General features: G+C 41.4%; 1 protein-coding gene and 1 non-coding gene across 2 annotated transcripts in view; one reads left to right on the forward strand and one right to left on the reverse strand.

Annotated features, from left to right (window-relative positions):
* sez6b (seizure related 6 homolog b) overlaps window positions 1–22,799 on the forward strand; it is a 182,662-nt gene that overhangs the window by 79,938 nt on the left and 79,925 nt on the right. The gene's annotated exons all lie outside the window — the stretch shown is intronic.
* Window positions 14,931–15,019, reverse strand: trnar-ucu (transfer RNA arginine (anticodon UCU)). Its single transcript is given in 2 exon segments — window positions 14,931–14,966; window positions 14,983–15,019. It is a non-coding gene; the product is annotated as a tRNA-Arg (tRNA).

Below are 22,799 nucleotides of genomic sequence, written 5' to 3' on the forward strand. Positions count from 1 at the left end.
TTATGTTTTTTCACACGTATTACAGGGTGGAGAATTTTTTTAGATTACGAGTGATTGGGACATTTTGTCCTCAGTTCATAGTTTGTCCATCATAGGATTCTGCACTCTTTTATAAATCAAAGAATTTTCAATATTCTTTCCAGATCAGATTAAGTTCAGCATGCAGGTGTTGCCTTTTAATCTGGCGCCCACAGGAAAATGATTAACTTTTTGATGTAGATATGTATTTAGGCCTAGGGCTGGGCGATACGACCAAAATTTCATATCCCGATATAGCTCACTTTATATCCCTGATATGATATACATCATATAGGACATTTTTGTTTCCAAATGATGTCATCATCTGATTTGCATGATTGACAATTTGCAATTATGCAATAATAATGTCGTGGGCGAGAAAAAAAAGAGAGTAAAAGAACACCCTAAATATGTTTTAGGTTGTTTTTTTTATATTATGTAAATATATTTTTGTTTATATTAAATATATTTACTACAATCTACCCAATATTCTTTTTTTATGAACATAGTATTGTTTTTTGAATGACATTTTCTGGAATTGCATGTAAATGTTCAGTTGTGTTTATTACTCGTTAATTAGTTTTGGCATTCTGAGCCTCACAGCCGTTTTTGTGAGTGTCACATATCTTTAGCTTTTAGTTTTGACCACCTTATTTAAGAGGATTGTTGTTGGACTACAAGTTCTTGGAATTTAGGGTGAGTAAGTGACTGAGGCCGTGTGAGTCAAATGCGGCGATTTATTTTAATGTGACAAGAATAAAGATTACACGTACATCGCGCTCTGTAAGCTTTTGACAAAAAAGTCACCATGGGGAGTTGGAAATCTCGCCAGATTTAGCGAGAAAGTCGCCGTGTCGGAAACACTGCGTCCATGGTTATGTTTTAGCAGTGCGGCCTCTGCCCTGGCTTGCCGCATGTCGCGTTGGAGACGTAAAATACTGCCGTAAAGCACGTTTTGCGACACTTTGATACAAACGATAGAGTTCTATGTTAAAGATAGACATTTTCTATCGTCCAGACGATATATTCCGTCATATCGGCCAGTCCCACTTACGCTTAAAATGAAATAAGACCATGAAAAAAGATGCACAAGCTAATCTAATAGTCATTTATACATTAGAGGAACAGGGCGTGAATGTAATACGTTGCACCCAGAGGTATGTCTTGTCGGCTTGTGTCAACAGTGTTCCTTTTTATCAGCGTTCTATCTTTGTGCAGAGATCGTAAATGACCCCGGCAATGGCAATCACAGACAGATATCACTGGAGTCACAAATAGATCAAAACGTATCTGTTTTTGTACTTCAATCATTTGCCCTGGGGAGAACAGAGGAACAAAATGGTACGCGTTCTCCTTTTCGACTGATAATGGTCGACTCAAGCAAATACAATTATAAAAGCCTCGTTCTTTATTGTTCTCTTAATGAATTCTCTTTGCTGAAATTCTGGTAATGGGAGACACCAACTGTGGGGATTCGTTCAGTTTCAGGAGTAAAAATAGTGTGTAGGAGCGGAGGGTCCAGTTCTCTAGAGCAGTTCTGTATCAGTCACAGCGTGTAGCTGCTGGGCCGAACTCCATTAATTTATTCCTGCTTTCCTCCTGTTTCTTTTCCCTCTGCTCCTGCTGTGGTTCAAAGGCTTCAATCATGAAGTATGTTTTAAAGATGGATTAAGTAAATTCAGGTTTTCTTTAAACTTTTTTTTTTCATCTTTGTTTTCCCTCTCAGTTATATCAAGCTTGACCCTCCGAACACATCATGACAGTATAAAAAGCGCTTCATACAAGTATGTTGCATGTAACCGTAATTCAATTGTGTACCCACCCTTTTTCATCCGTGGCACCCCTAATTTACATTCTTTATTATCCCACTCCATAGCTTACATTTTACATTATTTTATATCATTCATTTGAGCTTTTTCTAGCTTTTTTATAACTACTATAAATATTCAAACTTACACATCTACACATTACACATCTAAATGATGATCATGATGAAGGAATGTTCACTGACACAGATTTGATTATATAGGATTAAGTTTATTTCAAAAAGAAGTCTTGCATTAATCACGCACCCAGGGCTACCTGAGGGAGGTCTCGTGGCCAATGTGGACAACTCCAACTTCGCAATAGCATCTTCTGGTTGAAATAGGTCAGTTGTTTACCATCTTCTGACTGACTCATCACTTATATGTTTGTCTTGACCTTTAGGGTCATTCTAGGAAACCCCTTACCACCATTACCAGAAGTTTCCTGCCCGGTAACATACCGGGATGTTCAACTTCGTGGAAAGCAACCCTTAACAATCGAACCATAAAACCATAAAACCATGAGGCCATAAAAGCAACAAAAACACAGCATATACCTGTAGATCGATGTAATTGGGCAATCACACAATACACTCACACACATGCACTGTTGAAAACGTAATCTTTTTATTTTTATTTTTTCAATCATGTCTAAATAATGTAATTTTATTAGTCACATACACACCTGCTTTGAGAACTCCAGCACTTCCTATACGCCTGCAATGAACAGTAAAACCCATGGCCTGCAGTTGTAGAAATAACTTATTCCAGCCTAAAAAAATAAACCTTTTCCCGAAGTGGATGTGCACAGTTTATTAACTCACCTTCACGGCCGAACTTGTATGACTAAATCGACTTTAACAAAACTTTAGTCCCATGATTTCCTGAACAGAATTGCTCACCTCTTACATCATTTGCCGCGGGCTTTCACGCGTAGACGAGCTTTAGAACGGCGCTGCTTCATTCTCTCTTCAAGGCGCATTCAAAGCAGTCATCAGCCGCCGGAGAGAAATCCACATTGCCTAAGCCTTTTCAGAAGATGTTGATTGAATCTATCACTAAGTTAAAGACACCAGTGAAGAACGGATGTTTCATCCTCCCTCATTTCACACAAGGAAAAAATGAAAATGGAAACGCACCTGCCTCCCGTGGCCTTGGGATACCATTGCAGACATTCAATGTCACCTCCACAAATGTGTTTGGCCCAGTGTACATGTGCAGGTGCTCCAAATAATTACAGACACTCCATCCACTCCAGGGCACCCGGCGTTGTGTTGAAGCGGTTGACCTTTTTCCGCGCAGGCTTATGTGGTGATTTAAGTAGCGCCCTTGTCTCTACCTGAAAACTCCCTCATCCACATGATTAACTCCGAGAGCTTTGCTTCCCACCGCTCATAAAATATACAATGGCCATTATGCCACCGACCTTCCGGATGCCTGACCCAATATATTTTGGATAAAAAATGAATATGCGGTTGCAAATCATTGCCGGCAAGGTCTGCCAGCTGCCTCCTGTCGTTAAGGAGGGGGAGACGAGTAAAGAAAGGCAACTGATAGGAAGAAAGGAAGGGGGAAACATCAACGGGCTGATGGGAAAGAAAACCAAACATGGGGACTTGAAGCACGAAGCCAAATGAAATAAACCTAAACATGCTAAAGAAGTATCATGAAATTAACATGCTTGAAATAAATCATCAACTTATTAAGTAAATTAGTTATTCTAATAATAGCAAATCAATGGGAAACACTTAGAGAGTAAATTGGCATCCAAAAATACCAAAAGAAATTGCATTATTTAGTATATGTTATATGTCGGAATTATCAAACTAAAAATTGAATGGTTTGGCAATATTATTCAAGATGAGATGCATCAGCGGCTAACTGTAACCACAGTCCCAAGAACATGGCAACCAGCAAGTAGCTACAAAGGTTTTAAGGTTGAGATTTTGCTTGCTAAAATGTGGGGAAAGAAAAGCATTGAATCACTTGTGTCAGTGTCAGGGTGAATAACAGTCAAGCAGTCTGCATGTTGTCACTGTATAATCTGATTTTAAATCTAGTTATCTATTATGAAGCGACTTATCTCGATGTATCCTTTCTATCTTTCAATAGATTATTTGCAAGTGCGATGCTTGAAATAATAATAATAATAATAATAATAATAATAATAATAATAATAATAATAATAATAATCATTTTTAATCATTATATAATTATTATTATTATTATTATTTGTTTGGCCTGAAAACACAACCACAAAAAACAAATACAGGTATTTATTGTGATGACTGTATGATTTTTGTTTAATTTTAATTCATTTTAATAAAAAGTGTGTTTGCACCAAATTGCACTGTGTCGCTGCAACTGAAATGCAGCCTTTGCCGTTTGTTCACTTTTCATTGATGCAATGGCTGTTGTCCTGGAGACTGATAGGTCTGGCCCCTGAACTTGAGGTGGCCACCGTATTATCTATGTCTCGCTTTGTGACCTACAATTGCTGCACAACAGCAACACAACAATACAATTGTCTGACTCTCCATGCAGCACCTGATTTGTTGCGAATGCAGCGGAGGAATCACCTACTGGCAGCGTTTGTACCAGATGAAGGAAAAAAAAGTGGCCCATTGTTTAACCAGGACACATGGAAAGAAATATATTGTGTGCCGTAGATTGATTTAAGCAGAACAAAGCAGGAAATTATAGAGTGTCAGCGCAAAGGAATGAAGTGAGGGAGTGACCTTTGGATCCGATTACCAGGCGCAGGCCACCCTCTATTCCCGGCTGAAAGGAGGCCCCTCGATATCTCAAAAAATGGGTGAGGAAAATGCAGCTGCATGAAAAGGGGTTTATACCTATAAGGAAGGTAGGGAGCAAGAAAATCCATTACAGCGGTAGGGGGAAAAAAGAGAGAGGCTGGAGAAGAACGAAGGTGACGGGAGGATAGAGCAAAGAAAGATAAGAGAGCAGAGGCGATTAGGGGGGCCGATAAGGCTGTGAGCACCTGAGATAAAATAAATGCAGCTCTGTCTCATCTTCCGTTTTATTCTCATTATTAAAAACGACCCCAGCGTCCGGACGCTGCCGGGCTGCGGTGCTTAATTAATTGCTAATGGATTATCTGTCCATTCTTTTTGTTTGTTTACAGACCTCTTTCAATGCGCCGAGGCTAAAATGTCTTATCAGCGTCTCTCTTTTAAATTGCATAAGGGGCCCATCCTCCCCCTGCATCCTCACACACCCCCTTCCCTGGGAAAAGGCGAACAAACAAACAAACAAACAAACAAACAAACAAGCAGACCCCAAGTAACGCTGCTCATACATCAGAGATGTCAGCTTGATCTCCTGGGGGTCAGCCGCAGCTTTTTATTCGCAGAGAAGGCGGGCTTCTAATTTGCCTTATCCTGAAACTGAGCTCATTAATCTACTTCAGCGGTCTTTATTAGCCCGAGAGGATCACGGCGAAGTGATTTGATTGTGTTTTCTTACAAGATAAGCCCGCTTCGCGCCCCTGATGCCAGACATTGATTAGAAGCAACTATTGGGTGGATTGCAGACCCATTTACCGAGCACACATCCCGACGTCGGGGACATTACCGGCCTACCCAAGTGAATCAAGTGAGCTTGTGGATTTAGTGGCTATAGCTGCGGCGCTTTGACGTGCTTAGTCTTTCTCTCCACGCTCATTCAATCAAGTCGAAACCGGGAGCGCCATGTTGATCGGGTTGTAGCCGTAGAAGTTATGCTGATGACCGCAACCAAAATGACAGAGGAGGGACGGAAATTCTTCTCTACGGAATGTCACCATGTGGCACTGTGACATATCCCATATGTAACAATGTGACCCTAAGTGTGAAATTGCTTTTGTTTTGTTTTTAAAGTTTACAGTCATAGAAGTCCAAAATACATCAGTATTTCCAGCAACTGCACCAGGCTGAGCCTTAATGAACAGGAAAGAAAAGAAAAAAGCCACTGCTTTCTCTTTTTTCTCTATTTTGTTTTTATTTAGACTGTACATTACACACATGCATACGCCAATTGTACCATTAGTGTAAGAATGTGTGTGTGAATGGGTAATTTGTAAAGCGCTTTGGGGTACCGTGAAGGTGCTGGAAAAGCGCTGTGTAAGTGCAGTCCATTTTACCATTTGAGATAAATGCAGGCGTTGCTATAGTCTGAAGCCGACGGTACTACAATGCAAAAGACAACATAATAGCCAGTCTCATGTTTTTTGTATTTTTCCCTCCGATATGATTTAAAGCTACAAGTGATGTCCGTTAGTCTTGGCAGCAGCACTCGTACTTATCATACCGTGAGAATGCTTGGTTGAAATTATGGGAAGGGAACAAGAGGTAGTAAAAAAAAAAAATTTAAATATTAATCAGAGTATTTTTTTTAAGAGCCCCCTGACAGACTCTCGTTCCACAGACGCACTGATTCTACATACATGCTCTGAAATTATACAAAGAAAGAAAAGGACACGTTTTTGCATAAATCTTGGTTGATCCATCAGTTTGGATCTGCCGGCAAGTTGCCAGCGCAAAGTAAATGTATTTATTCTAGCAAATTCATACAGTGTTTCGATCACATGCTGGAAGAGAAGGTCTGTCGGCACAGGAGAAAAGAAAGGTCGTCACCTGAGCAGGGAGGCCCTGGAATGCGCTTTGCTCAATCTCCATTTCTCTGCCAAGAGTCACTCACTTAGAAATGTGAATAGAGCTCCAGCGTTGTGATTCTCATCTGAAGGCATCGCGCGACCTTCGCCCCGCAGCAGCCGCCTTACATGTGCTTGCTTATTGTGCGGGGGCTGAAAGAGAACAGCGCGAGGCACCGTCAGGTCCTTGTTTCTCGTGGTGGTAATGAAAACTGTGGCCTCTGCAGATCTTTCATCTCTTCACGCTGGTACGATGGTGGGTGTTCACGCTCCAGTCTTGTTGTACGTGTGTCTTTTATACTAATTCATCTCTCTCGTTAGCTCTTTGTAACTTCCATCCATCCATTTTCCATACCCGCTTAGTCCCGAGCTCAGGGTCACGGGGGTCTGCTGGAGCCTATCCCAGCGGTCTTAGGGCGAAGGCAGGGTGACACCCTGGACAAGTCGCCAGTTCATCGCAGGGCCACGTAGAAACAAACAACCATTCACACTCACATGCACACCTACGGACAATTTAGAGTGTTCAATTGACCTCACATGCATGTTTTTGGAGTGTGGGAGGAAGCCGGAGAACCCGGAGAGAACCCACGCAGACACAGGGAGAACATGCAGACTCCACACAGAAAGGTCCCAGGTCCGGGCTCTTTGTAACTTGTGTTGTTATAATATTATTATCACGAGTGGCCACCAGTCAGTTTGCTTACTGGATGAAACCTAACGCAACAAACACCAAATTAACATGAACACAAACTTTTCTTTTTTTGTTCTTGTAATGTTACCAAGTTGTTTTTATGCCCTGTTTTAACCTAACCTGTCTGCTAAAATTGAGCTAACACAGCTGTCTTTTCACAGTATGCTCATTGTTTGATTGTCATTGCGAAAGAAACCAACTCATACCGGGCCCATAACTTTTTTGCACTTGCCACAAAACCTCCCATCGGATGACTACAATCGACGCAGGTTTTGTCAGTTCCGATCAGCTTCATACCCGTCAACCCACTGATTTACATAGTATACCTGCTCATCCCCTCCAGCTCTGTCTTCTCAGCCACGAATTCCATTCGCCATCAGCAATCTGTCTCGTCAATGCTTGGAATATTTGTTCCACTTGCGTTGCGCTGCCATCATTTTAAACGGGAGCGTAAGTGAGAATAGGAAAACCATTGACAGCAACCTTGCTCGCTTCAATTGTTTGCGGTTCAACTCGTATGAGGTATGCGGCATCTGAACGCTAGCAGTCTTCTTACCTGGTACCTTGTTGAATTAAATACAGCATATTAAAAATGTAAGCCAAATATATGCATTTTACTGGTCTTGTGAAAATAACCTCTCACAGTCATGGCTTGGCCTTCAGACTCTGCAGGGTCTTCTGTTGTTTGAAATAAGTAAATGACATTTTGACCCTGGAGGAAAACAATTGAATGGCAACTCACAAAAGAGCTTCTGATGAGGGATCCCCGACCGACTGACAGCTGTTGCTGGTTACATCAATACATGCATGCATGCACTGCATTATGGGATTCAGTCGAGCCCGTAACTGCTCTCACTGAATGCTTCTTTCTAAAACTATTCTTTTCACATTGTTCCAAATAGACAAGATTGACATACTGTGTTAATTAATGAGCTGAGGAGGTGGACAGGGCTCAAACAGACCGACGTGGGAAGTCATGGTGGGAAGTAATGATATTACTTTTGTGTTTAAAAGAAAGTTCAGTTTAAGGTAATTCACTTATTTTGGTTGTAATTGCTTGCAGTGGAAAAGTGGATTATATTTTAGGGTGAGATTATTTTAGAGCGTCTTGGCTCTGGGGCCACTGTTCAGTATGTTTTCAGTACAGAGAAAAATAAAAATGTAGAAAACAACATTGGTTATTGTTCTTAAGTTCGAAGTATCAAGTATCAATACCCAATAATGGCTGACTGTGCTGCAGTTGAAAAATGTGTAGCACTGAGAGCAGCCAACCTTTTAAAAAATGATTAGTCCAGATTATTCTCTCACAACTTTTTCATTTTTGCAAAATTATCATCAGTGGCAAAATAAATCATTTTCACTTTTTACTTGAGTGAATTTCACAATCTGTACTTTTTTTTTATTTTAAATGAGTTAAAGAGTTCAATCAGTACTCTTACCAGAATATTTTTTTTACACAAGTATCCATACTTTTACTAAAGTACAGAATGTGGCTACTTTTGCCTCACAAAACAGAGCATACTGGATCAATCAAGATCCCCTGCTTACGATGCGCAGGGTGAGTTTGTAATTTTAATTAATTTTAATAATTTAGTGATTTATCAAAAAAAAAAAAAAAAAATCTATGCGTTGCTTCTTCTCTCTCTACTGCAAAGACGCTCCGACTTTGCATCGCGGTTCCCGACTGGTTCCCTCCATCAACCCAATCTCTCCGACCGACACCGCGGCCGCACCACCGAGCCCCAGTCCTCAGCAGGGCCGCGCGGAGACGAGGGCTGAGGCCAAACTGCAATCTCCTGGCAGAGAACTTGAAACAGATACAAACAACAGTCAGCAAAAGGTTTTTGTCCGGGAACGGTGCGGGCTATCGACTGGCTGATCGATCCGCTCAACTGCTCTAGCTGAGCCAGACTCCACCTCGGTTCAATAAAGCACAGTTCTATCTTCGGTCCCTGTCAGCGCTGATGGCAGAGATTGATTAGGAAGCATTTGTCAATGCTAAGCCAGTCTCCAAGAGTTAACGCTTCCGTCCTGTGGGAGCTGCTGGACTCCTATTTTTTTCTTTCTTTCTTTTTGCTCATTTGTTAAACGTGAAGGTTCCTCACAGATCATCCTCGTAGTTTTCTGGCAGGCAACGATGAGGTTTGCAGGGTGTCGGGAGTGTTCACAAGCAGCTTTCCATGGGTTATATGTGGTGACAACAGAGCAAGTGAAAATACTAATGAAGGTTACCTGAGGCAACCAGGGAGATAATTCATTCAAGCCAAGCTGCACAGTGGCGACAATGCACATGCCCCATTAGCATAAACATACATGTCTTTGCCCTTTGGCTTCCCTGTTCCTTTTGCACTGTCAGGAGAGGTCAACGTGGACTTTATTTTCGAAGAGTTAATTGCATTGCTTACACTTTGGAAAATAAAAAAATAAATAAGTTGAACCAGCCTGTGGGCGGGGGCGAATCTGGTGGCATTACAGTAAAGGGCACCTGTTAGCTGCTCAGTCATTCTGTTAGCGTGCAGGCAGCAGAGCGACAAGACAGAAAAGGAAAAGCTGTAAAATCATTTAAAGCTATTAGCGCTTCCCCGACCTCTTCTATTCCTGCAGCGGCAGCCTGTTCTTTCATGAAAGCCGTGCACGCCGAGTCATTCCTCATGCTGTTTGCATTAAAAGTTGTCAGCGATTAGCTACGATGTGATGAGTTTGGCCCTCTCGGCCTGCGCTGTGAAGCTGGAGGGCAAATGTGCGGCATGTTGAAAACATTTGCATCCCAGCTTTGTGTCACACCTCAAAGTTGTGATTCTGGCGGTTTTGTGCAGCCTTTGGTTGTGCACTTGCACAATGATTGTGCTGATTTGATCATTTTTCTTCGAATTTTTGTTTTTTCATCCTGCAGAAAGGCCTCACAACTTAGAGTGTTTTTTTTTTCTCTTTTGATCTTCTTTCCTGATGTCAAATATGGCAATAGTGTCCTCTTAAAATAATAAACCCCTCTTCAGAAAGATGAAATCAGAGCAGTGATCCAGCTCTGAGACGTGCTCAAGTCCATAAGCATGTTCACTCTTCAATTCTTGTTGCTTTCTCATGTTATATTTTTAACTTCTGCAACATCGCCTGAGATGAACCCAGATCTGTACAGAGCAGTATTCCGTTCGGTTTAGATCATTTATCTCATGTCCCAAAAAGGGCAATTGGGTTGCCGCTCATAGGACCCACAAAGGTGAAAAACATGAAATGGCACAATATCACAAACATACGTCACACATACATATCATAAAATGGTAATACAAATATAAATATCATGAACTGCAAGAGTATGAGTGTATGTATGACACAATGTATTTTTGTCTCTCCCTCCCCAAATTAAACCATGAACAGAACACTTCATTGTCACATCATGTTAGACAGCATCGCCTTCATTTTTCTTTACACAATTTACACAGCTTCACACTCCAGAGAATTGCAACACCATGTAGATTAAGTCAGGAGAAATTGTTAATCAACACTAAATGCACTCTTAAAGCGCCCATTATATAATGCTGGATTCACTTTACCAATGTTTTCTTTGTTTCTTTGTTTGTTCCTAACAGATTTCAGATCTTTTTATGGATGAAATAGGTCTCCCTGATGTCTAATACTGTTCTATTGCAAACACGGTTGAGGTACAGTGCTTCTGGCTGACCTGCCCCTAATGCTGAGACATGACTTGAACATATCGATCTCATTCACTAAGTCCTGAATGAAATTAACATGACACAGTGTTAAGCAGACAGCTCATTACCAATAAAATGTTAGCAATACAGTTTCAAAAGGGTGTTTTGCTGCAGTTGCTCTTTTCACCGAAACTTAATTGGGAGGATTTTTTTTTTCACATGCTGTGCAAAATTAATTTTACCAGTGTGGTCTAACAAGTGTCTATCGCTTGTCGGTGAACTCTCATTGAATTACAACTTGTATTTCTTTTGGTTATGGATAAATGGTTGAAACACATTTCCTGGAAATCTTATTAGAAAGTAGCCCTTAGTGACATCACAGAGAGCACTAATTCCCCCCCATTTGTTTGGATAATCTATCACACAAACCTGAAAAATAAATACATGATTAATATTGAGGGATTTCATTTTAACTTTTCATGCCTTTTTTATATTTTTACTGCTTGTATTTATTCACCACTAAGAGTAGAGAAAACAGTACGACAAAAGAGATAAAATTGAGGATTGCTGTCTAATGTAAATAAGTCCTGTAGTAACAAGCAAGTAAAGTAACACTTAACATGATGCAGACTGTGTTTTTGTTTTTTGTTTTTTGTTTTTTGTTGTTTTTTTCTTTATTTAAAATTGCTCAAATGCAGGAATTTCTTTGACTGATGCACTGACAAATTGCCAACGCTTTAGCCAGTAAACAAGGACATCAAAGCTAAAGCTGGACAGATGCTGTGGACACTCTGCCCCGATATTTGAACTTTAGCGTGTCTTGTTTCCAATGGCGGTCATTTATCCTCAGTGTCTTAGCTGACGGTGTGACAACAGCCACCATTAATCAGGAAGGTCAATCTTGCAGGGTGTCATATCGGAGTCGGCGCGGGTTAGATAGATACACACAGTCGTTATCCATCTGCAGGGACATCACGTGTGCAAGGTCACATTTGCCCTTCCCCGCTCGCTGCGCCCGCCCCATCCAGAGTGCTTCACATCACTCAGCGATGACAATCTAATGAAAGATCCTTGTACCAAGCGTGTGGCGCCTTCAAGTGCATTCTGCCAAATAGCTATTAAAATGCCCTACACTCGGTGATTGCCTTTCAGAGTGGAGGAAATTGGAGATGGCAATGGATTGGGCCGGCGGATTAAAACGGCGGAGGGCTTGATTAGATAGCAGCAGCCTGTCAAGATCTCATTGACCAAGACACGGTGTCAGACAGCAGCCTGATGGGCCCCCACGCGCAGCCGCGAGGATCTGCATTTCTCCCCCCGATAAAGACCTGAACGTTGCCGCGCGGGCGTGAGCGCGCATGCAATAAGGAAAGTGCGCGCAGAAAATGTGTCGCTTTTAGGGCGTTAACATTTCTGACTGTGATGATGAAATGCAAACTTGCACATGGAAAATGCTGTTGCTTAAAGGGAGCTGTGTGTGACATTCAGCTCATTAGGCTTGAGGAAAAACAAATGTTGCTCTGTACAGAAGTAGTGAAATCCTGAAACACTCTCTTAACCCATGTGTTACGTCCCGTCCAGGGGGGCCGAGAGCGTAACATGTTGGACACTTTCCCCCACTCCCAAGCCTTATTAAATGTCTCTCAAGGCGATTGGCGGTTTAAACAAATGACATTTATTAACCAATGATAACGAAATAAACAATGCAACTTAACCCGTAAGGGTGGGCCCAGGCCAAAAATAATAAACCAAACTCCAACTCACTCGAGCTAAGAGCTGACGAATGAAAGAAAGAGAACCCAAATACAGAAGTACTAAACTCCCTACATAATTAATAAAACAGGAGAAAAAGGGGGACAAAGAAAGTGGCAGCCCACCCCGACGGCTGCGTGCACTTACACAAGTTCAGAACTAAACTAAGGAGTTGGGAGCGGAGGAGGGATGACCGTCGGCTGGCTCGACTGCTCCTCCCTTTCTGCTGTGGCGCGTCCAATCAGCAGCCGAGATCCAGAGCCGCACCTGCAACGCGTCATCCACTCATTGACACATACACACACAGAGAGACAAAGAGAGAGACACCTAGACCCACCCCTGGGTCATAACACATGTAAATCTCTTCCTCCTTTCTTTTTCAAGGGACTCTGGCCAGAAGGCTAAAGGGACTTGGCTAAAGTGAAATTTATATGAATGAATGGTAAATTGATATAACTTGTGAAAGTGTTTTGGGTTATTGTATTATACATGAGCAGAAACTTATACTGTTCCATCTCTCAAGGCTATCACGCAATGGAATTTTTTATTCTCATCAGTTTTGCTTACTTTTCAATTGCATCTTGTAGCTCTAATTTCTCCTGAATTTCTCCTTCTCTGCCTCACACAGGGCACAACAATAATATTGTGTTCTTTATTTGTGATGCACGCAGTCTGTAAAGGCCTTAATACTACTAATTTGGATTGGGGTGAGATGTACAAGTTCAGTGAGGAAGAAAACCCTCCAAAAACATTAGACGTCTCATAAGATGGTTTGGATGGGATACTTTTCATTTCCAAAGCTGGATTTAAATTGCTCATTTTCCCAGCTTTGCTGATTTTTGGTCCAACAACAGTTGCTGCGGAGACCCGTGGAGGTTTCCATACCCCCATTTTAGAGAGCAGCAGAGCGCTGTGTCTTTTCACACTCCCATGATGCACAGTCCACGCTAAACCATCACTTTCATCTGCGGAAAAGCCGACTCTGCCTCTCCCCAGTGGCCCCAGTGTTTGCACTCAGACGGTGAGCGGCTCAATGAACAGCAGTCAGCCACATTCAATAAAACAACCACTGCACTCCTCTGCCATTGCCTGGGAACAAATCTATTGTAATGGCAGGCTCATCTCTCTCTCTTACACGCGCTCATTACTTAAAAACTGTCATCTCGCTGTCACCAGTTCAATTAAGATAAGCCGAGACGGGGTGGAAAATTATTTCAGGGTTAAAACCTGAGTCGTCAGAGTGGAAGTGCTCTTTGAATTAAAGCGGCAAAGACAATAGGGCATAAGAAACACCTTATCAAAAATGACATAATTGAACTCGGCTCTTTAATTATAAATTTGTCCTGACTGCTTCTCTCTAAAAGTCAAGAGTCTTTTTATCCTCTGCAGCAACTTTTCTGGGACTTCAACTTTCTTCTCATTCAGCCAGTTTCTATTTACGCTGCAGTCCACCCCAGTTAATCCCAGATTAAGGACGAACGCAGTGTGCACCCAGGGACAAGTTTTCACAAGGGTGAACACGGCACATGGACGCAAGCGACCACGCCTACTTGGGTTAGGGGGTTACTCTGATCATGACTGAGGAAGGAAGCATGCAAACTCCAAATGGAAAGGTCTGAGTTGGAATCAAACCCACAACCTTCTTGCTCTCACACTGACCACTGCACTACCATGGTGTCTCTCCTGTCTACTGTATTTAGACATATTTGCTTTTTTTTTTTGTTCTAAAGTAGTTTTAGACAGTTCAAGACACAACAATCAACTGAGAAATTGAGAAATACACAGCGCAACGTGAAGCAAATATGTGAGGGATGCATTAAAATTGAAATGTAACCAAATAAAAATAGCAAACCAAAAAACCCTTACACATTGTATTTTCATATGTGTTATGGCAAAATGGGAAATCCTATAACCTGGATTATCAGAAACCTGGAACTCGGTCATTCAGCTTTTATGTATGAAGCGTCAAATCTCATCCAAAGCCATCTTGAAGCAATGACCCTTCCAGAGCGACAGTGGGCAGGAAAAAGTCCCCTGGAGGAAGAAACCTCACGCAGACCCCGACTCTGGAGGGCGTCAGTCTGCTTTGACCGATTGGGGTGAAAAGGAAATACAAAAAAATGAGAACAGAGATAATAAAAAAAGACAGAAAGTGAAGTATGCTCTCAGGTCAGTCAAAAAAAAAAAACAGATTTCCATTGTGCCAAAAGTTGCGTTTGTGTTTTCAGTTGCTGTAAAAGATGACTGGTGGGACTCGAACCCACAACCCGACCATCAGACTGGATGCAAATTACATTGAATTAAACAAACAGGATATCTCATTGTGCCAGTTTTCACTTTGGTTGTTCAGTGGTTCTAAAGGATGACTCTGGTGGGACTCGAACCCACAACCTTTGAATCTCTTCTTTTACCAGCTAGAAGTCCAATGCGCTATCCATTGCGCCACAGAGCCACACAGACCGAGAGCAAATGACATCGAATTAATTAAACAACAGGATATCTTGTTGTGCCAAAAGTTGTGTTTGCTGTAAAGGATGACTCTGGTGGGACTCGAACCCACAACCTTTGAATCTCTTCTTTTACCAGCTCGAAGTCCAATGCTCTCAGGTCAGTCAACTTAATTGAAAGCAAAAAAGCAAAAAGGAATGTCCTCCTCATTGCCAAAATCTATGTTTCCCTTGTACCTCTGTATTTGAAGCAAATTAAACCAATTTTTACCGCTTTTACTCCTGAACCAGCGGCAGCAGCAGCAAACCTTTGAGGGATTTTCACAGGGCTCTCTTCCCATCTCTCTGTCGAGGGCAGAGGGAAATGGAACTGCACTTAATTTTGTAGCAGGGCAGTTGCGACTCTATTATCTGTCATGTGTGTCAGGCTTCTGTCAACTTGGGAAATGGTGTGAAAAACATGCTGCGACACAGAACGGGCTTCCTCTACTATTCTGACCTTGTTGTTGTCCAGCAATGAGAGGCAGCAAAAGAAAAAAACAAAACAAAACACATAAACACATAAATAGAGTGAGCTAAATGGTAAGAGGCAGCATGAAGATAGAACACGATCCCTCTGGTGCTGCTTCTCTAGTGGAAAATGCATGGATGTGGGATTGCTCATTGGGTGGCAGCCTCTCAGGAAACCGCACTGTTGTCATTGCTTCACATTTGCTATCACCACCCACCTTGTTAGGTGCAAAACTGTTTAACTGTTGTCAACATGAATAGCAAAATCAGCCAATCACATTGCAGCAACTCACGTGGATGAGGTGAAAATGACTCGCTTAATTTCTTGAAGTTGGAATTTGAACTAGAACTTTGAACTTGGATTTTTATTTGGGTGTAAAATTTGGTTATAAATATAAAAAAATATTTTTACATTGGCAAAAGCATAACATACTGCCCATAAATACATTGTCCTACCCTTAGAATGGTTCTCGTATATGTAAGAATATTCATAGAGCAAGGGTCTTGGTCCTAGTTAGCCTAGTTACCAGGCTTCCTTAAAAAATTTACACACTGGATCTTTAAACTGTCGGCACTTGAGTTTTTGTTTCTGAATTTGAACACATTGCTCAAAATTGTTATTAAGAAATTGAAATGTTACATTGGTATATACACATATTTGTTTCCAGCATATTTTTTTAGAATTTTAGAATTAGATGAAATACATCTACTTTGCTGGTTGAGGACTTCACACTTACGTTTCAGGCTCTGAATTTACAGCTGGCCGGACTTTTAGAAAATGGTTGCATGTGTTGCTGTCATGTGACAGTTTGCATCAGCAGTCCGACTCTGGCCTTCACTTCAAAGGCCAAAGAGTACCCAGTTGCTGACAGGATGCAAACAGCCCAAGCATTAAAGGCTGGGAATAGGAAAGTGAAGGACACAGGCCTGTTCCCTCCATCGCTCCATCCCTCCATCCTTCCCTCCATCCATTCACCCACCCACCCACCGCAGCCTCTCTGGTCCCTTTGCTTTCAGCCCCACCTTTTGTAAGCGCTCATTGTTGGCTGAGGATTTGAGGCGTGTTTGAGGCTGAGGTAGGCCCTTTTTTTAGCCAGCGCAGTTGCAGCGCTGCACTTTAGAAATCCTCATGGCTGGCGCTTCCTCTGATGTGGGTGTTTCTTTTTTTTTTAATTCTATTTCATTTTTTCATTCAGCCTTAGGTGGGCCACGCTTGATGGGTCAGCTATCAGCTCTGTGCAGCCCCTGCGCATGGGGGCCTTTGATTCGCCACTCAAAGACGCACCTCGCCTGCATACAGATTGCATATAAACACACGGACCTCACAGAGCGCCGTGCACGTACAGGTGCACCCTTATGCGGTCACCTCCTTCTTGTCCTTGACTTTTCATTTCCCCTTTTTTTTATTTTTTTCTGAAAGAGCAGTATTCCTTCTGCACCGACTGTTGCTCCAGGATAAAGAGGATATCCCTCATACATGAAAAGATAAAACAAAGAAAACTACAGTTTTTTTTTCTCTTTGAAACAGACAGGTAATTAATAAAAGGCTTAAAAACATTGAATGAGAGTGCGGCAGATCTTACCAGGACGGGGTTGCTGCAGGCCTCTCTCCAGACTGAGCTGTTCAGTCGATTGAATGTGGCCTTGTGCTCACACATTATTGACAGGAAGATATGTTTGTTCTCGCTCCCTTCCAGAAGCGGGGCAGAAACCACAGAAATCAAAGTTGTTGCAGGCAGGAAGTAAGCCATTGTTCACACTGGATTAATCAAAGGTCCTACTGAGCAGATGCCTCAATAAATGTACTGTACAAGCTGCACTATTTGGAGCATTTTTAAAATATATTTTATTCAGTTGCATTGCCGCAGTACATGCAGTTAAGTACAACAGAAGTCATAGCTCAGCCAACAATGCTTCTTTTCTTTTAACCAAGAGAAAATGAAGCAGCGAAGAAAGACACCTCAAATACATACACAAAAAAAAGAAATAAATATATACATACATACATGAGCGCATATCACATTACACATTTGTATTGTGGAAGTCCACCACAATATATATCCTATGTGTATAACGAAAAACAACAATAAAAAAAATTGTTCCTGCCCCCTAACCTGTCCCACCCATGACGTCAACCTTAAGTTCCTACTAACAATCACAACCGTTGATTAATTATTTCCAGAATTGTGGAAAGATGGAAGAATTATGGAATAATTATAGGAATAAGGGGGTTGCAAGTTCACAGTTTATCAAGAGGCAGCTACTGTATCCCCCTGTGAAAGGGTAACCAGGTCAACTGGTAGGTGGCTAAATAGAGTTTTCCATAACTCATTGAAAGTATCTTGACTACTCTTGGCTTTAGCACAAAGGCTCTCCATTGGCAGCACTCTAAATATTTCCAGGTACCACTGAGAAACTGTTGGAGGGTGATCCATCATCCAATTTAAAAGTATACATTTTCTTGCCAAAAAAAAAAAGAGGGCAAATAATCGGAAGTATTAAGAGGCAGAGACTAAGAGATTAAGGAGAAACAGACCTGGTGATTTTTCAATCCTGGTTTTGAAAATCAAGTTTAATTCTTTGGTCACTAATGACCAAAACTCAGAAATAGTGGGGCATTGCAACAAACAGTTCATATAAGTACGAGTTTGTATTTTACATTTCTGACATAGAGGAGAATGGCTGGAATCAAATTTATTAAGAATATAAGGTGTTCTATGTTGTCTATGCAAAGGTTTCTTTAAATGTGTTACAGTCAAATGTATCATGACAAGCAAGGATACACTCAGTTCATTCGTCTGGTTCGTACTTAACCCCCAAGTCTCTCTCCCACACTGTCTTTACATGGTCAATATTATAGACATTCCATGATCCAAGTTTGTGGCGAAAATATGAAATAAAGCCAAGTCTTAGTGAACTCTGTAAAACATTTATCAAATAGACTGACCACTGGGCCACCAGGAGGCAGCAAAATATATGTTTGAATAAAATGAAGAACCTGCAATAAAACAAAAAAAGTGTGCACGTGGTAAATCAAACTGAGCTCGAATTTGTGTAAAAGACATTAATATGTTTTCTGAGTATACATCACCGATAGTTCTGATACCCTTCCTGTGCCAGAGCCAAAGAACTTTGCCATTGATACCTGGGGGAAATGCTTCCACTTGGCTCCATGGGTGATGACACTACTAAAGTGTCCCCAGTCAGGGTCAATATTGAAGGCCTTGAGTTGGTTATGTCTTTGTTTCCTGACACACAAAATTTAGTTAAGGTGCAGAGGCTATTTGCTGAAGTCCAGGAACATCTTTCATCACTTTGGAGATCTTTGGTTTTGGACTTTCTTGGAAGAAGATGTTTTTTTTGTCGTTGTTTGGTTTTTTTTTGGTCCAAAACTTGCATTTTGCACTGCACGTTGCAGTTCCTTTTCTTTTGAGAGGATGAAATGTCCTAAAATATGACAATATGTGACAGGCTGCTCCATACCTCACACTGTTTTGCACTCAAGAACCTGGCAATATTTAACATTTTATGCCATGCTGGTTTATTCCTGTGCAATGGGGATCTGTCTATGTGACATTGCATGTCTACCCCATCCTAGAGAGAAGGATCCTTTCTTCACCTGGTTGAAGGGTCAAAGGAAAGAGGGTGTCTACACTCTAGGCCAGAAAATAGTAACAACTTATTCTATTTCACAAAAGTTTGTACGCTTGGGTTGGGTTGTTTTCTGATAATTCACCTTATTTTATGGCAGCTGGTTTGCTGAATAGACTGTAACATAGCCAACATTTGTCAGATTGTGACTCTTATGTGCTCTTCTTATGTATACGACCCACTTCGTCATATATATTGTAATGCCCTACAGGGGTGCATTAGCTTCATATCTGAAGCAAATTCTTGATGGCCAATATTAGCTGACCTACAAGAGTAACTACAGCTTGCTAGGGTCCTTACAGTATTCCCTCTAATCCCATCGTCATTGTACTGATTTTATCTTTGTCCCAGTGATCCCAGAGTAATCCCAGTATCTTGAATGTTCATGGTTGACCCACTGCGACAGGTCACACTTGGAATTGGAATTTATGAGTGAGGAGGTATAGTCCACCACAGTAGTCTGAATCTCATGGATTATATTTTGGAAAACATGCTGCTGTTACATACAAGCAGGAGGCCGTCTGAGGCAACTTTCGGGCAAAAGTTCAGAAAGGGTTCATTTTCTGGCAAGAACAAAAATCAATGACAATAGACAAATACATGAAAGAAAATCAATTAAAAAAGTGTCATGGAGCTCCTTTAAAATGCTGAGCTGGACAGCAGATTAGAAGTGTCAAACCCGCAGATGGCTCATTCACACATTTGACCAATATCCTTGATGTGATCTAACACATCAAGGCATCGAGTGGCACTGGGATTGTTGGCCGCTTGAAAGACAATATATGTGTGAGTTAAACATTATAGGCTTGCAGCAGTGCCATATTTTAATTTAAGATTTATTTGTGTTTTTCGCTGCCATCTTATACTATTGTTTTCATTAAGCTTTCTCTTACGTTATGTATTATTCCATACATTCTTGCCATTGGCAATTCTCGTCTGCGTACTTTACTTTCTAACCTATTCCAGCTCACTTTTTTTTCCTTTTTAGCAAATTGCCACGAGGCAGAAGTGTTGAATGATGTATACATAGCAAAAAAAAGAAGTGCTTTCACGTCAAAGTGATGTCAGCTATCTTGTGAACACTGCCCAACGTACTGCTGTCGGAATCTATTAGCTTGTTTGAATGATAAAATAAATAATATCATGGTAATTAAACCATTACCTAAAAAAATATTACATTGACATGGAGGAATGACGGGGAAAATAAGACCCACAACCATCTCCAACAACTAATGCAAATCACAACAAACCTGCCACAACCTATCTTGCTAACAACATGTTTAATGATTTGCCCATGTAGTGCTTGGTAGTTATCAAACCTGCCCTGCGCTGCCGCTGACTCACGTACTCATAGCAAATCCTTTTGGCTGTTCCTTCCAGAAGTCTCCACATCAAATTGATCTACGTTCAGTTTGTTATAGTTTTTTAATTTAGCTTTACATGTCCTTCCTGACACATATATGATTAAGCTTTCTGTTTCTGTTAAGCTCGTGGGGTAAAGGGATTACCCCATGAGCTCCAGGAGAGAGTTACCGCTGCTTTGCCTACTTTGCATACTGTCTGCACTTATGTTCCATCTCAGCATTTCTGGGCAACGCAAGTCTTATCATGCAAACAGCACGTTTTCAAATTTGCTTCACATCCATTTTGTGTATGGTTTTCCAAATACACACTGTATTTATCTCAGAGACTGCTCCTGTCAGCACCTTTTCAATGACAAGCTGGCCTATGAATGTGAATTTCCATTCCTCCCCGAACTCCACTGCGCCTAAATGCATTTTTTTGTTCATTTATACCTTTGTCTCACTCGCTTATTGTTTCTGTGTCCGTTTTTATTTTAGTCTATGCAGCAATTTATTTTTCGTTGCATCCCATTCAGTCTTGATGCATAAAACCAATTTTCTGACAAGCATGTCGGGATTACGGTGATAATGAAACGGCCACAGCTGAGGTGAATGCTGAAACAAGGTACAGTAGATGACTGAGTAATCAGTTTCTTCAAGAAATGTGGATTTTCTCCCCTGTGCAGTATGCAGTATGTTCTGAATCTGCACATGTAGTGTACAAGTTTGTCCAGTCCTAAAAACTGTTTACATCACAAAGAAGCATTTTAAGTCCTACTATTCAGAGAGCAATGACTCAGTGGGCGAGATTCGGATTTTATCTTGCAAGTACTGCTTTGTTCAATGGTCATCATGGCATTGGTAATTTATGATAACAGTTTATTGGAGGGAGTTTGCATGTTCTCCCTGTGTCTGCGTGGCTTCTCGCCGGGTTCTCCGGCTTCCTCCCACAGTCCAAAAACATGCATGTGAGGTCAATTGAATATTCTACATTGTCCGTAGGTGTGCACATGAGTGTGAATGGTTGTCTGTCTCTATGTGGCCCTGCGATGAACTGGCGGCTTGTCCAGGGTGTCACCCTGCCTTCGCCCTAAGACAGCTGGGATAGGCTCCAGCAGACCCCCGTGACCCTGATCTCAGGAAGAAGCGGGTATAGCTGTAGCAGTGCAACACAAGTCAAAAACACTCAAGCACATAATACGTAAAACAGTCTACCGCAGTGTAGCATCAGAGTCCAGAGACTGTGCATGCAGAGAGCAGATGTGGTAGAGGGGGCAGATCAGGCAGGGTTCAGCTTCCTGACAGCCTGGTGATAAAGCCGTCTGCTGGTCCTGGCCGCAGGCTTGCGTGGGTGGCATCACCCGCAATACAAAAACATGGTTTTGACATTGCCATTTGGAGGCCAATAAATTGCTGTGTCTAATGGACTCTTGGATGACACCACAAGATAAGTAAGTGCACCGGCAGAGGAGTAGTATGTTGTGTGTTTAGCGTTGATTTATTTAATGTTTAAGTCACTGACTGTGGGTGTGATTTGTGCACAATAGTTGACAGGATTGGGGAACATCTCCAAAGCCTCCATTGACATAGCGGGAAGTAGTAAATGGGCGATTTTGGGTAAAAATACATTGTTAAAGTCATCCACGGCTTTGAGATTTGAAAAGGACTTAAACACTCACAGCAGTAGATTGGGCTGAGCATATTAAAATATCAACATCATTTAAAATCAAATGAGATCAAATTCTGCAACATCAGCCCCAATTCATTGGAGCTTGCCACAATCTGATGTTTTTCGAAGCACACTTGCTTTCATATACCATTGAAGAGTTACTGGGGCAAACTGAAGGTTGGGGTACTTCTGCCAAGTGAGGCTTGTTTTTTTTTGTGTTTTTCGGGGTTTTAAAAAAGATATTCCTGGTATGTGTAAATGTTTGCCGTTTGGGTGTACTGCTGCTGCCAGCGTTTTAAATTTCCCCACCGAGGGATAAATAAAAAAAATATCTTATCTTATCTTATCTTAAGATCATCACCATCTTAATTAATTGCGACATTGGAAGGCACAGTGAGAAGTTTTCCTGCATACTAAATGTGTGGCAGTTAATAACGGCCAGTATTTTTCTTCACTTTCGTGTTTGGTTACATTAGCCTAAAACACACAACTTTATGAGGCTATTAATGCGGTGGTTTCAGATCCAAACTTGATGTACATTCGAAAATATCAGTGTGAAAGCTGCACGCTATATTTTATTTTGTTGGTGATTTCTTCCTGTACAAAGATAAT

The sequence above is a fragment of the Nelusetta ayraudi genome, unplaced genomic scaffold (genome assembly GCF_046127955.1).
Source record: "Nelusetta ayraudi isolate G7.1 ecotype Tasmania unplaced genomic scaffold, CSIRO-AGI_Nayr_v1 ptg000048l, whole genome shotgun sequence".
NCBI classification, from domain to species: Eukaryota; Metazoa; Chordata; class Actinopteri; order Tetraodontiformes; family Monacanthidae; genus Nelusetta; species Nelusetta ayraudi.